The sequence below is a fragment of the Pan troglodytes genome, chromosome 13 (assembly GCF_028858775.2).
Source record: "Pan troglodytes isolate AG18354 chromosome 13, NHGRI_mPanTro3-v2.0_pri, whole genome shotgun sequence".
NCBI classification, from domain to species: Eukaryota; Metazoa; Chordata; class Mammalia; order Primates; family Hominidae; genus Pan; species Pan troglodytes.
The window spans coordinates 122,935,312-122,947,837 of record NC_072411.2 but is presented as its reverse complement, the minus strand read 5'-3'; positions in this window follow the sequence as shown (position 1 = coordinate 122,947,837).

Below are 12,526 nucleotides of genomic sequence, written 5' to 3'. Positions count from 1 at the left end.
TTCTGAGTAGATTTTCCAAGTTTTGATTTTGAAGAACTGGGGACCTAATAAACAGAAAATCATTTTGAACTCTCTGCTAATGAACACATAGAATATGACATTTTATTTGCCTTTCAATATATTGACCAAATGCCTCAACTAATCATGTTAGCAGTAAACATCCTATAAGTAAAATGAACATGAGTATGAACTAAACAATTCTGAACTGATCTCTGTCCTTAGAAATATAAGATTTAAGTTTTCACGATTTTTACCCAGGTACATTTTTTTCTATTTATACTCTTTAGTAAGACTGTTTAACACTTCTAAAATAAACTAAAATATCCTCTGTAACGTAAAATCTCACAGAACCTGAAAACTATACCTGTAGTAGGGATTTTTTTTCTCTACAGGTATGCAAAACACATATTTTCTGAAACAAAGTGAATGGATGGGGGCATGAAGTCAGATGACAGGTAGTCATAAAGTCAGATTCATTGTTAACATATTTGTTGAACATTTACTAAGTACTGAATGTTTTGTTAAAAGTTAGAAATAAAATCAGAATACAATCTGCCATTTTATTATAATTTTATTGTGATTTTATTTTTATATTTAATATTTTTAATCCATCTATAATATATATCTACAAGTATGAAAATATGTAACTTTCACTTCTAATTTGAAACATTACCATTATTGGCTCAATAGTTATACAATAGGACTCCGATTCTGAGCTTCATGATTCTACTCCAGTATTCTCTGTTTTCTTTCACTCTTTCAATCACTGTAGCTTTAAAATATGTTTCTGCTTGATTTTTTATCACTTTAATATGTTGTTGTCATTTTAATATGTAATATAATAATAGAGGGCACTATTGTTAAAATTTGAGCTTTGAGGTCAGCCTGTCTGGATTTGAATCTAGGCCCCATCAGTTACCTGTGTTACCTTCGAGCAGTTACTTCATCTTTCCTTATCTGAGTTTAATCATATAAAAAGTGGTAATTATTATAATATTCATACCCAATAATTTAATAAAAATGTGTTTGCATTGATTAGAAAATGGTAGGTGCTGTAAAAATGTAACCAAAAATAGCCTAATACAGTTGAAGTTTATTTTTGGTTCCTACGAGGTCAATAGGTATTTGATTTGGTATGATACCATTCTACAGGATTATTCAGGCTGTACTCTTCAGGGAAATGGGAGAGAACTAAGATGATCTTGGGTGAGAGGATTTACACACTAGATCTTACAGTGATGCTTATCATCCCACTCACCTCTCATTGGATAGAATGTGATCACTTGCTTACATCTAACTACACAGGAGCCTGGGAAATGCCATCCAGCTGAGTTTCCAGGAAATAGAAAGGATTTAGTGAACTACTAGCTAGTATCTGCAACATTATACAAAATTCCTATCAAAATGTCTGATGCAAAAGTACGTAATATATATTAACCATTATGATTATTATTGTAGACATGCAGATATGATCCAGCACTCAGCCCTAGACCATTAACTGGATGAAAATAACAAAACGTGGCAGGTGATGTTATGTGGGAGTATAGCATACTAAACAGATCCATGACCAATCCAGCAGAGTCGAGAATGATTGCATTCCAATGAAGTAGCAGTTAAAGGCATACTGGAAGAATGTCATACTGAAAGTAGAATTGGTCTCTTAAAAGGAAGGGGAAGAGAGTTTCAGGCAGTGAGGTCAAAGTTCTAGAAATGAGAGAGAAGAGACAGATTTGAAGAAATTGGGTAAGTTAGATGTAGCTCTAGTTGTATATGGAAGTAGAGAATTGAATAAGGAGAAAGTTGAGTCTAGAGTTGAAAGAAAGGAGGCAGGTCATGAAGGGTCTTAGAAAACCCTAAAGTTGCCTTGACTTTATTTTGAAATCAATGGGAAGTTAGTTGAGACTGAAGGAGAGTGGAAGCTTTGAGAAGGAATGGATAATGACAACCAGAAATAGGTTGTGAGATGAAAACTGAGTTCCAAATTTGATAGTATTTTAAGAGCAAGAACCGACAAATGATAGAAAATCCTTGTAGGTTCTGGGGCATGGTGTGGTCAAAACAATGGCTTTTTCATGATGAGAAGTAATTATCTTAGCCATAGAATGAATGAGAAGGAGTAAAACTAAGCACATTAGCTAAGAAGTTGTTAGAGTAGTCCAAGTGCATTGTTTTGAAAGCCTTGACTGTGATAATAGAAGATGGAATGAAAGGAAAGAAATGGAAGATCATCTCAAATAAAAATAACTGCAAGACCAAATCCTTCATTCAAAATTATTATAACAAAAAGTATAATTAAAATCTTAATCTAAAGGAAAGAATCAGCCTTCGATTTTATAATTGATATCTCAAAAACAAATTCACTCCATAATAATTCCTTTAGCATCTACCATGTGCCTGGCACTGTGTAGGTACTTGGAACTGAAAAAATAATCAAATAATATCCTTCAAGAGTCCAAAGTCTAGTGGGAAAAATCACATGAATGCATAATTAGGATGCAGTTTGGCAAATGCTGGAGCAACATTCCATAAGAACACCAGAGAGTAGGGTTTTTTTCTTCAATGTCATATTGAGAAATGTTTTGTAACATAGGGCAGGGACCCCCAACCCCTGGACAGCAGACTGGTACTGGTCTGTGGTGTGTTAGTAACTGGGCCACATAGCAGAGGTAAGCATTACTATCTGAGCTCCTCCTCCTGTCAGATTAGCGGGCGGCAGTAGATTCTCACAAGAGTGCAAACCCTATTGTGACCTTCGCATCCAAGGGATCTAGGTTGTGCGCTCCTTATAAGAATCTAATGCCTGATGATCTGAGGAGGAGCAGTTTCATCCTGAAACCCACCCCCACTCCACACACACAACAGCCCTTGTCCAGGGAAAATTTGTTTTCCATGAAATTGGCCCCTGGTGCCAAAAAGGTTGGTGACCACTGACATAGGGGACCTGTGAACTGTGTTTTAAATTAGGACTTTATAAGGCAGAGGAGAGAAAGGAAAGGATGTTCCAGGAAGAGCAAACAGCATGTGCAAATGCTCAGAGATGAAGCGGAAATTAGTATTAAAGGATTTACGGCGTGCTTAGGAAGGACTTCGCACTTCCTGGCAACCATTTGAAATTAGGCACCACAATGTGACTTTCTTAGGCCAATGATTCAAAATGGCCACTTCAAGGCAGAAGATCTTAAAAGCCTATCCTTGATTCACTACACACCCTTCCCTCTTCCTGAGGACAGGGCAGATAGTGGAGGCTCCGTAGCCTGGATCTCTAGGTAAGAAATATGTAAGCACAGCCTCCTCAGGTTGCGAGATGGACATGTAGAACCAGTGAAAATAAACTTGTGCTGTTTTAAGCCACTGAGATTTGAGAAATTTCTTCTTGCCACAGCTTTAACCCAGTCATTCTGGACTAACACAGAAAATGGAAACTTGAAGAGGAGTACTATGAGACCACAATCCCGAACTCTATGACAGTGGCTTAGTGTTCAGGCAGCAGGTGACACGGAAGCTATCACTGAAGGCAAACAAGGTGATGACCAACGCAATACCACAGTGAAACCTTTAGTGAAATTGTCTCAAAAACCGCACAGTAGTCTGGGCAGCAGATTATGTACCTAATGCATTGGTAGCTTTAAGGGAAGAGATTGGAAACTGCTAGTATGTATCAGTTGCCGGTGGTTGCTTTGGAAGGTATATTACAAAAAAAGGCATAAGCCCAGAGAACAAATGAGAAATTTGCAATAAGTTGAAAGGAAATAGAGGGAGTTCATAAATTAGAGGACATTTAGAATTTGAAGTAGCACCTGTGTTTCATTCCTTAACAGCAAAAGATAAAACTGAAAAATCTTCTTAGAGAAACAAAGGCAAGAACATGTAGCCTTTTCACAAAGGTAAATTTAGAGTACGGCCTTCACACCTACTGTTAAAATCACTGAAAGAATTAAGGGGTCTCAGATCAAAGGTCTCACCAAAGATGTGGTGTCCATTAAATCCACTCAATTGAACAAAAAGGAGACTAAGTATGTAATTCTTCCACTAAAGCTTGATGGGCTCAGCAGAGCTTTAATGAAGCAGGACGCGAAAGGTATGGGCATGAGAAAGCCAAAGAATGTCAGAATTTTGTCTCACAAAGGACTGTGGTTGAGACAGAGCTCACTGTCAAGTATATAGGAAGCCAACTTAATTTTTGAGGGAGTTATACTACCAAAAGGATCATCAACTTACATTAAAATTGATTGACTGTTTGAAACTCCAAATGACCCAGGGACCCCCAACTGTCTGCAGGCAGGAAGTGTGGCAAGAAGACTGCTCAGTTTTCAGGTGGGCATATTCTTCGGATACCCACTTTGGATTTGAAGGAGAGTAATGGAGAGGAAGACTCTCCCAGAGGGCAGAACCAGGAGCCACAGAGATCCAAGGACAAGGGGGTTACTTCCAGGAAGTGAAAACAGTGCCTAATTAAAGGTAGTCCTCCTGTAATCCCAGCACTTTGGGAGGCCAAGGTGGGCAGATCACTTGAGCTAGGGAGTTCAGGACCAGCCTGGGCAATGTGGTGAAACCCTGTCTCTACTAAAAATACAAAAGTTAGTTGGGTGTGGTGGTGCATGCCTGTAGTCCTGGCTACTTGGGAGGCTGAGATGGGAAGTTAGCTTGACCACCGGAAGTCAAGGTTTCAGTGAGCAGAGATCGTGTCACTGCACTTCAGCCTGGGTGACAGAGTGAAACCCTGTCTCAAAAAATAAAAATGTAAAGGTAGTCCTCGAAATACTTGAGAAATAAGAATTTAGAGTTGCTACAGCCAGTCCTATGTCTGCTGTGTGTGCCCCCATTCTTCTGTCTGAATGCGAGTCTTTATTTCAGTGGTCCTTTGTTTGCTCCATTTTGGGGTCCTGAGCATGTGGGGAGCATAACTGGCACTGGACTTACAGACTATTGCACCTCACCCCCTGCTGTGAAGACTTCCCATCCTTCCTGTCACCCAGAGATCCTGCACTTTGAGCTACATGCTGTGACCGAATGGCAATTTTGGGTTGTCTCACCCGGAAAAAAAAGGGTGAGCATATTTTGCACGTGCAAAGGACAGTGTACTATGTATTTCAGAACGGGATGGCTCCTTAATGCTCTTCACTAGCGTTTCCGGGTCCCCTTCATCCAGGCACGTGATACCATGGCATTGCTGCACTCCTTCGCATTATTACTTGTTTCGGTCATGAGGATGTGAGCAAAAGATTTGTGTCTCGCTTTTGGGTAAAAACCAAAAAAAAATTTCTACTTTCTGGGTAAAGCCGGTGTATGATTCACCATGTTCCCTCCCTTCATGACCATGATCTGCAATATTTTAGATTGTCCTGCTTGGGCGGGCTGGGCCCCGGAGAGAGAACAGTGTAGAACAGAGCCCCCTGCTGACTCCAGATGGAAGTACAGCATGACTGAAATCCACCTTCCTCGTCGGAAGCCTCTCTACAGTTTGGGGGTTGTTGGTTACTACAATTTAATAACAATCCATCCTGAAGGACATGTACACTAAAATAAACTTCGTAAGGTGTAAGCACCAGGTATTAAAAGTTACAAGCATGGAAAGGGAGAAAATAGTCCAAAGAGAATACTGAATTTGTGGACATCAATTATCAACTAGCCTAGATCAAAGGCCTCCCCTAAGGTGGAGTCTAAAGTTGAATCTTTCAAATAATTAAAATGGACATCTATCAAAATAATACATATTTCAAGAATAATGACTTTTGGAAGTCTCAAATGTGGATAAATCTAAACATATTATGATATTTGAGGTGCTTTAATAGTCCTATTATATAATAGAGTATCTTTAAGGTAAGAAAAATATTTTAGTTGCTTCCCAATAAAAAAGGAAGTAAAACTCAAATGCATTAAATCCATGATTATATAATTAACACCGTTAAATAGGTATATACCAGGAAAATATGCTACTTTTATGTGCCATACTATATGATCTTTTTAACTCTTCAGAGATCTTTAGTAAAGTGCTTGCTGATGTTGATTTAAAACATGATTTGGGCTCTGAGGACAAACCAAAACATTAGTTTGGTGATATTACATATTTCAGATTTGATGTCCTGCCACTCTGGAAATACTCTGAATTTATAAAAGCAGGTTGTTATGTCTAAGATTTGGCACTTATCTGTGAAAAGGGAAGGGAAATTTGTTCAGTTTAAGGAGGAAATACCATAATCAGTGCCCTGGAGAACAGCTATTTAAATTGAGTGCTTTATTATGAAATCATGGGTATTTAGCAGAATTATATCCAGATAGCTTTTTTATGTTCCTTTCAACCAGGCAGAAATTCCTTCTCCATGGGAAAATTGAAAATAGGGTATTGACAAATTGTGGAAATAATAAAGAATTCTATGTAACATCATGAGTTTTTTTTCTGCAGGGGGGTGGTGGCGAGTGAGGAGGCAGGGGATCTTTGGTTTATTATCTCAGAAAATGGGTCAAGGCACAGGTGGGATCTATGCTTCCTTTCACTTTCTTTAAATCCTGGGCTTTCTGGGAGCCTTAAGAAATTTGTCTTTATGTTCCAACTTTGCTATTTTTAGGTGAGAAATGCTGCAGAAAAATGCTTATTTTATTTTATTTTTTTTTACATTGCTCAAAATCTTCACTTTGGCTCATAATGTCGTATGTGCACTTTTTGTCGTATTGTGACTACACCTTTTAAACTCCCAATTTACCAGGGGATGTGTTGTTCTTGATTCACTCACTGATAAGTGAACATCAGAATGCTAACAAAGTGGGGGGCCCGCAGGGGAGCCGCTGTGACCGTAACCCCGATGAAACACAAAGCAGGAGGAAATTGAAAATCGTGTGTGAGTGTGTGTGTGTGTGTGTGCGCGCGCGCGCACATGGCTGTGTGCCTGTGTGTGTACGTGTCTGAGAGACAGGCAATATTCCCGCGTTAAGTCAAGAGAGGCAGAGTGGTGATTTCTATTGAGGAAACCAGAAGGAGCTCTGGAAAAATGTCATATCAAGCCTAATGCTCTGCAAATGTAGAGAACTGGCATCTTTTTTCTAAGGGCAGTACATTATGACATTTAGAGCTAAAATTGTAAAATTATGAAAAACATTTTTACATGCCTGGCACACTGTAAGTGTTCAATAACTATTTTCAATTTATAACAATGATGACTGTAGCACATATTTTGTTTATGTGAATACACAGTGATAATGGAGACTCTGGGATTCTGCTACGCAACCCCAGCCCCATCCTCCCCTCACACATATACACATCCCAGGGAAATTATTATGGATGAAGTAATCTGGACTGGATGCTTGGCCAGTCAGTGAGTTCTGGATTGTCAATCCTTGACGTTTTCTACATTCAAGTAGAATGGAGATAGTCATTCACTAGGTGGAAAGAAGGATACAAGGGGATTTGATGCGGGAGAAGAGCACTCCACCTTAAGCTGTCACAGAGGGCTGACAAGGAAGAGAATAGTGCAACATGAGGTGGGACCACCACTGAGGTCGACGGCTGGGAGCTAGAGACATTCAGCTTTAAGCTGGCTAGGGGACATGTATCAGACAATGATCAGCATGTCACAAAAGCTGCCACGGACTGGTCAGGCCCTACCAGGAACCCTAGAATTGTCTAGGACACTGGGGATGGGAGCAACTGCGAAGTCAGTCTGAATTCAGAGAGATAAAATACTGAGTTTATGTAAGAAAGATCTTTTCCTTCCAGGGGACAAGTGGAGCCAAGATGATGCCAGAAAGAAAGGCCAATGGTGGTCAGACCAAATGACAAAGATCTAGGGAGACCTGAGGGTCCTTTCCGATCTGGAAAAGGAGTTAACTCAAATCTAACACCTGCTACCTCACAGACACCTGAATGTATTTAGCCACAAGTGTCTTTGTTTTGCTTCTGTTTCCCCCAATTTAGTTTCTATGACTTAGTGACTCAGGCTTTTAAACCTTCAGAATGATGATGGATGTGATAGTTGGGTCAGAAGAAACTAAAGCTTTTTCACACCTCTCCCTAGTTCCATCCCATCTCTCTGCCTCCTTTGGACTTTCTGCCATGCCGTTATTTGGCCAGTGTGGGGAAGGCGATACCTCAGATTCAAATTTCCTTTCCTTTCCAATTGAGAGTTCACTGAATACCTGGTGTGTTTTAGGTGGCTGGGGCGCTTGATGCTAATATGCTCATACAGTAACTTCTAGGCAAGATGCTAGTGCTTTAATAGCAATTTCAGGGGACAGTGCCTTCCCCACCTCAATACATTCAATTATGGATGTTAGATATTTGGGCACAGTTATTTATTTTAACGTTCCATAAATATCAACATGCAGCCGTCTGCCTACTCCACCCACCATAGCCGTAGAGACATGCTTCATGGCTTTGTTCTGAAGTTCCCTAATTGATCTTCCGAACTTGTTCTGGACGTTAATCTTTTTGGGGATTGATGATCAGGGCTTTATGTGAGTCTCTTGAATATTGTCATTCAGAGAAAACCTGTGCGTTTAGACTCTAGTCTTGGGCTCAGATTGTTTTCCACAGATGCCATTCTGGTGTTAAAGTAACCCATGGAAACATATGCAAAGTAAGTGAAGCCAACCAAAACGTTATTTTTTTAACTGACAGGTGAAAAAACAGGAAATAATCTTAAAAGTCTAAATTAGTATTTTAATACCATGTACTGTTTCGTTTTGTCAGGATAAAGTCCAAGTAGTTTGGCAAAGCCCATTTAAGGCTCTTAACAATATTGCCCACATATTCCCCAGGGCATTTTTCCCAACTGGTTTCTTCAATCCAGGTCCACCCCACTCCTCACCATTCCTCAAAGGTAAATGTCCCTTTACAAGCCATTCTGGGCCCCGGCCATGCCATCTCTGTCCCTAGAATAAACTTTCTTCTTTTTTTTTTTTTCCCTAAGAAATTCCTACTTCTTCTCTAGATTTAAAAACAAAGCCTCCTCTTTACAGGCTTTGCTTGGTCTACTTGAGTTGTTCTTTCTCCCAAACTTCCACTGTCTTCATCCCTAACTTGATTACATTATTTATGAAAATATATTGTGGGTATCTATTTACATGAACGTCTATCCTGTGTGCTCCCAGTGAGAAGGGACTCTTGTTTTATTCATTTTTGTAGCTTTAGCACCTAACAGTGTTGTTTGCCCTAGAAAAGAAACTTAATAAATGTTTGGGGAATGAATGACTAAAAATAAGTCCTAAAACGTATAACGCAGTCTTGTTAATAGGAAACATTTGTCTTGACACATGGGATAAGGTACAACACAGGACATGAGAGAAGGAAAAAGAGGAATAGAATAATTCTGTTATAAAATATCCTTGTTAAATAAGCCACAGGGTATTTAAAACTGTGAAACATTAGACACATTTTACTTAAAAAAAAAAAACCCTTTACTATAAATTATTACTTGCCTCTTGAATAAGAAACACAATTCCGGCCAGGCACGGTGGCTCGTACCTGTAATCCCAGCACTTTGGGAGGCCAAGGCGGGTGGATCACCTGAGGTCAGGAGTTTGAGACCAGCCTGGCCAACTTGGCAAAACCCTTTCTCTACTAAAAAAGTACAAAAATTAGCAGGGTGTGGTGGCGCATGCCTGTAATCCCAGCTACTCTGGAGGCTGAGACAGGAGAATCTCTTGAACCTGGGAGGCGGAGGTTGCAGTGAGCCAAGATCGCGCCACTACACTCCAGTCTGAGCAACAAAAGTGAGACTCCATCTCAAAAAAAAAAAAAAAGAAAGAAAGAAACACAATACAATTCCTAAAATATGACTATCAATTATCGAGCAATCAGAATTTTAAAATTACATTTAACCCACAAGCTGGGAGATGCCTAAGTAGGTGGAATTCATTGAGCTCTGAATAAAATTGGCATGCCCTGATTTTCTGACACTAAGGTGCTGAAATGTGCTGTCAAGTATTAACATGTTTGTTGATGGTAACTTGGCTTAGCAGGATAGAAACTCCAGTCTAAGTTTTATGATTACATTTTCATTACAAAACACAGATCTATATCTAAGGCAGCTTATTGCCTGGAGTTATTAGTCATACGCTGGTACAGTGCTTGACTGCTGTTATCCCTCTTCAATTGTAACAGTGGAGCTTTGCTTGAGTATTCATTTGGTAAACAGTTTAGCCTCTGTCCACAATCCCAAAGTGACAAGTGAATGCCAGTAAGAGTCAGTTAAACCAAATGCTGTGTATTGTTGAATTAAAAAGCCATTTAACTGTTGTACAACTTTTACAAGTTTTTTTTTAGTGTGCAGTATATATAAACTCCAACATATAATAGTTTATATCCAAGTCAAGAGTATTATTTTGCTATCCTTTATATGTTGAATTGATCAATCCTGTTCCTTGCAAACTCTTTTAAAAGTATTTAAAACCAATTATAATAAAAATTTAAGTCAGATCTGTAAATATTAAGTAATAATTATGGTGATAAGAATATTTCAATCATCCTTAATTTAATCGATGAAAATAATGAAGAATAAAAAGGGGGCTGGGCATAGTAGCTCATGCCTGTAATCCTAGCACTTTGAGAGGCTGAGGTGGACGGATCACTTGAGGCCAGGAGTTCGAGGCCAGCCTGGGAAACATGGTGAAAACCTGTCTCTATAAAAAAAATAAAATTAGTCAGGTGCGGTGGCCTGCGCCTGTAATCCCAGTTACTTGGGAGACTGAGGCATGAGAATTGCTGTCAGAATTGCTTGAACCAGGGAGGTGGAGGTTGCAGTGAGCCAAGATCTTGCCACTGCACTCCAGCCTAGGCAGCAGAGTGGGACTATCTCCAAAAAAAAAAGAAAAGAAAAGAAAAAAGAAAAAGAAAAAGAAAAAAAAAAGTGTTAAAATTTGGATAATGTTCACTTCTTATCCCACCCTCCAACAACAACAACAACAAAAAGCCCAAAATGACCCTTTAATGACATTTGTACTTTATAGCAGGGGATTAAAAAAATGATAGTGGAATTATAAAAACAGTGCAAACAGTGCAAAGACTTCTTAAAGTCCTCAGAGTCACTGACAAATGCCTGCACTCATTTCCACAAGCTGATTTTTGAAGTGAATTATCAAGGAAGGCCACCCTGGTTCTTGAAATGTGTCTTAATAAAATAACACATTTTTCTTTCTCTAGCGTGATCATTGCACTATTGATTTGACTACTTCCTGTTTGAATGTTCCTTTAGATCATGCAGTCCATTGAATTTTCACATCAGAATATTTATCTCAGAATGGCTCAGAACATTAAATGAACAATTTTCAATCCAGATTATTTTCTCCCTACTACAAAAATGTACTTTGGCAAAGACAGAAAAGCTCAGTTAATTTCTAATGCATAATTTCTCCACTGTCTCACTCTTCAATATGGAAAGAAACACTTTATGTAGACCAAGGTTATATGTTTATAGGAAAGAAAAAAAAATCCTTCTCTTATGCCAAGATTGAGTTGCAACCGCCAATTAGAGGCCAAGTTGGTAGAGCACTCCTCTGGCTCTGTTAATGCCTATTGACCACTGTTCATTGCAGTAGATTGTAATAATTAGTGCCGTAAGCATAAATATGAAAATGAGGGGATTGTACTAGGCGATCTCTGAGGTCCCTTCCAGCATTAGAATTCTAAAAGTTGGTGAGCTTAAAATTGCTAATGTGTTTCTGAATGTACCCAATTTATGCCTAGAGACAAGTTGTTCATTTGAAAGACGAATTTATTAGTTTAGCTCAGAAATACAAGCTTAAATAAAAAGCGCTTGTTAAACACTAATAATAATAATAAATATGTGGTTTTACAGTATTTCACCTTTTACAAAGGTGTGTTTAATTCACAATCACATTGTGAAGAAGTTCTATGACTAGGATTTTCTCACATCTTTGGCAAATTTGTGCAAAATTCGGTATTACTGAACCATTCTTGGTTTTCTTTCTTTGTCACAGATTCTAAGGCATCTTCATTAGGACTGGGGTGTCCAGGGAATGGAGGACAGAGAAGGACCTATATTCACCTAAGCCTGGAAACTCCATGAAGGCAAGGACTGTCTCTTATTTGTCTTTACACCCTTAATATCTGATCCAGTGCCCTATTAACATTATACTCCAGTAAAGGAAAACAAACCATGCATATATATGTAATATTTCAAGCAGTGGTAAGCACTGTGAAGAAAAGTAAAGAAGATTAAGAGACAGTATTGGCAGGATATTTTAGATAGAGAAGGAATCTTTGAGGGAGTGCCCTTTGGGAGAGCAGAATAAGAAGCTGTATTTAGGGAACTGTTTTTCAGACATAGGGAAAAAAAAATGACACAAGGACCCTGAGGCCAGAGTATGATCAGCGTGTTTGAAGGACAGCAATGATTTCCTGTGGCTAAAGTTGGAAGAGAGAGGCAGAGTCTTAAGAGATGATAACATTGAGGTAGTGGTTTGAAGGTCATTGATTAGGCAAGAAAAACAGTAGTTAAAGCCACTTTCATATATAACTATGAAGGGTTAAAAATGTATTAAAAACAAGTACAATTGGGTATCTTGTCACTAG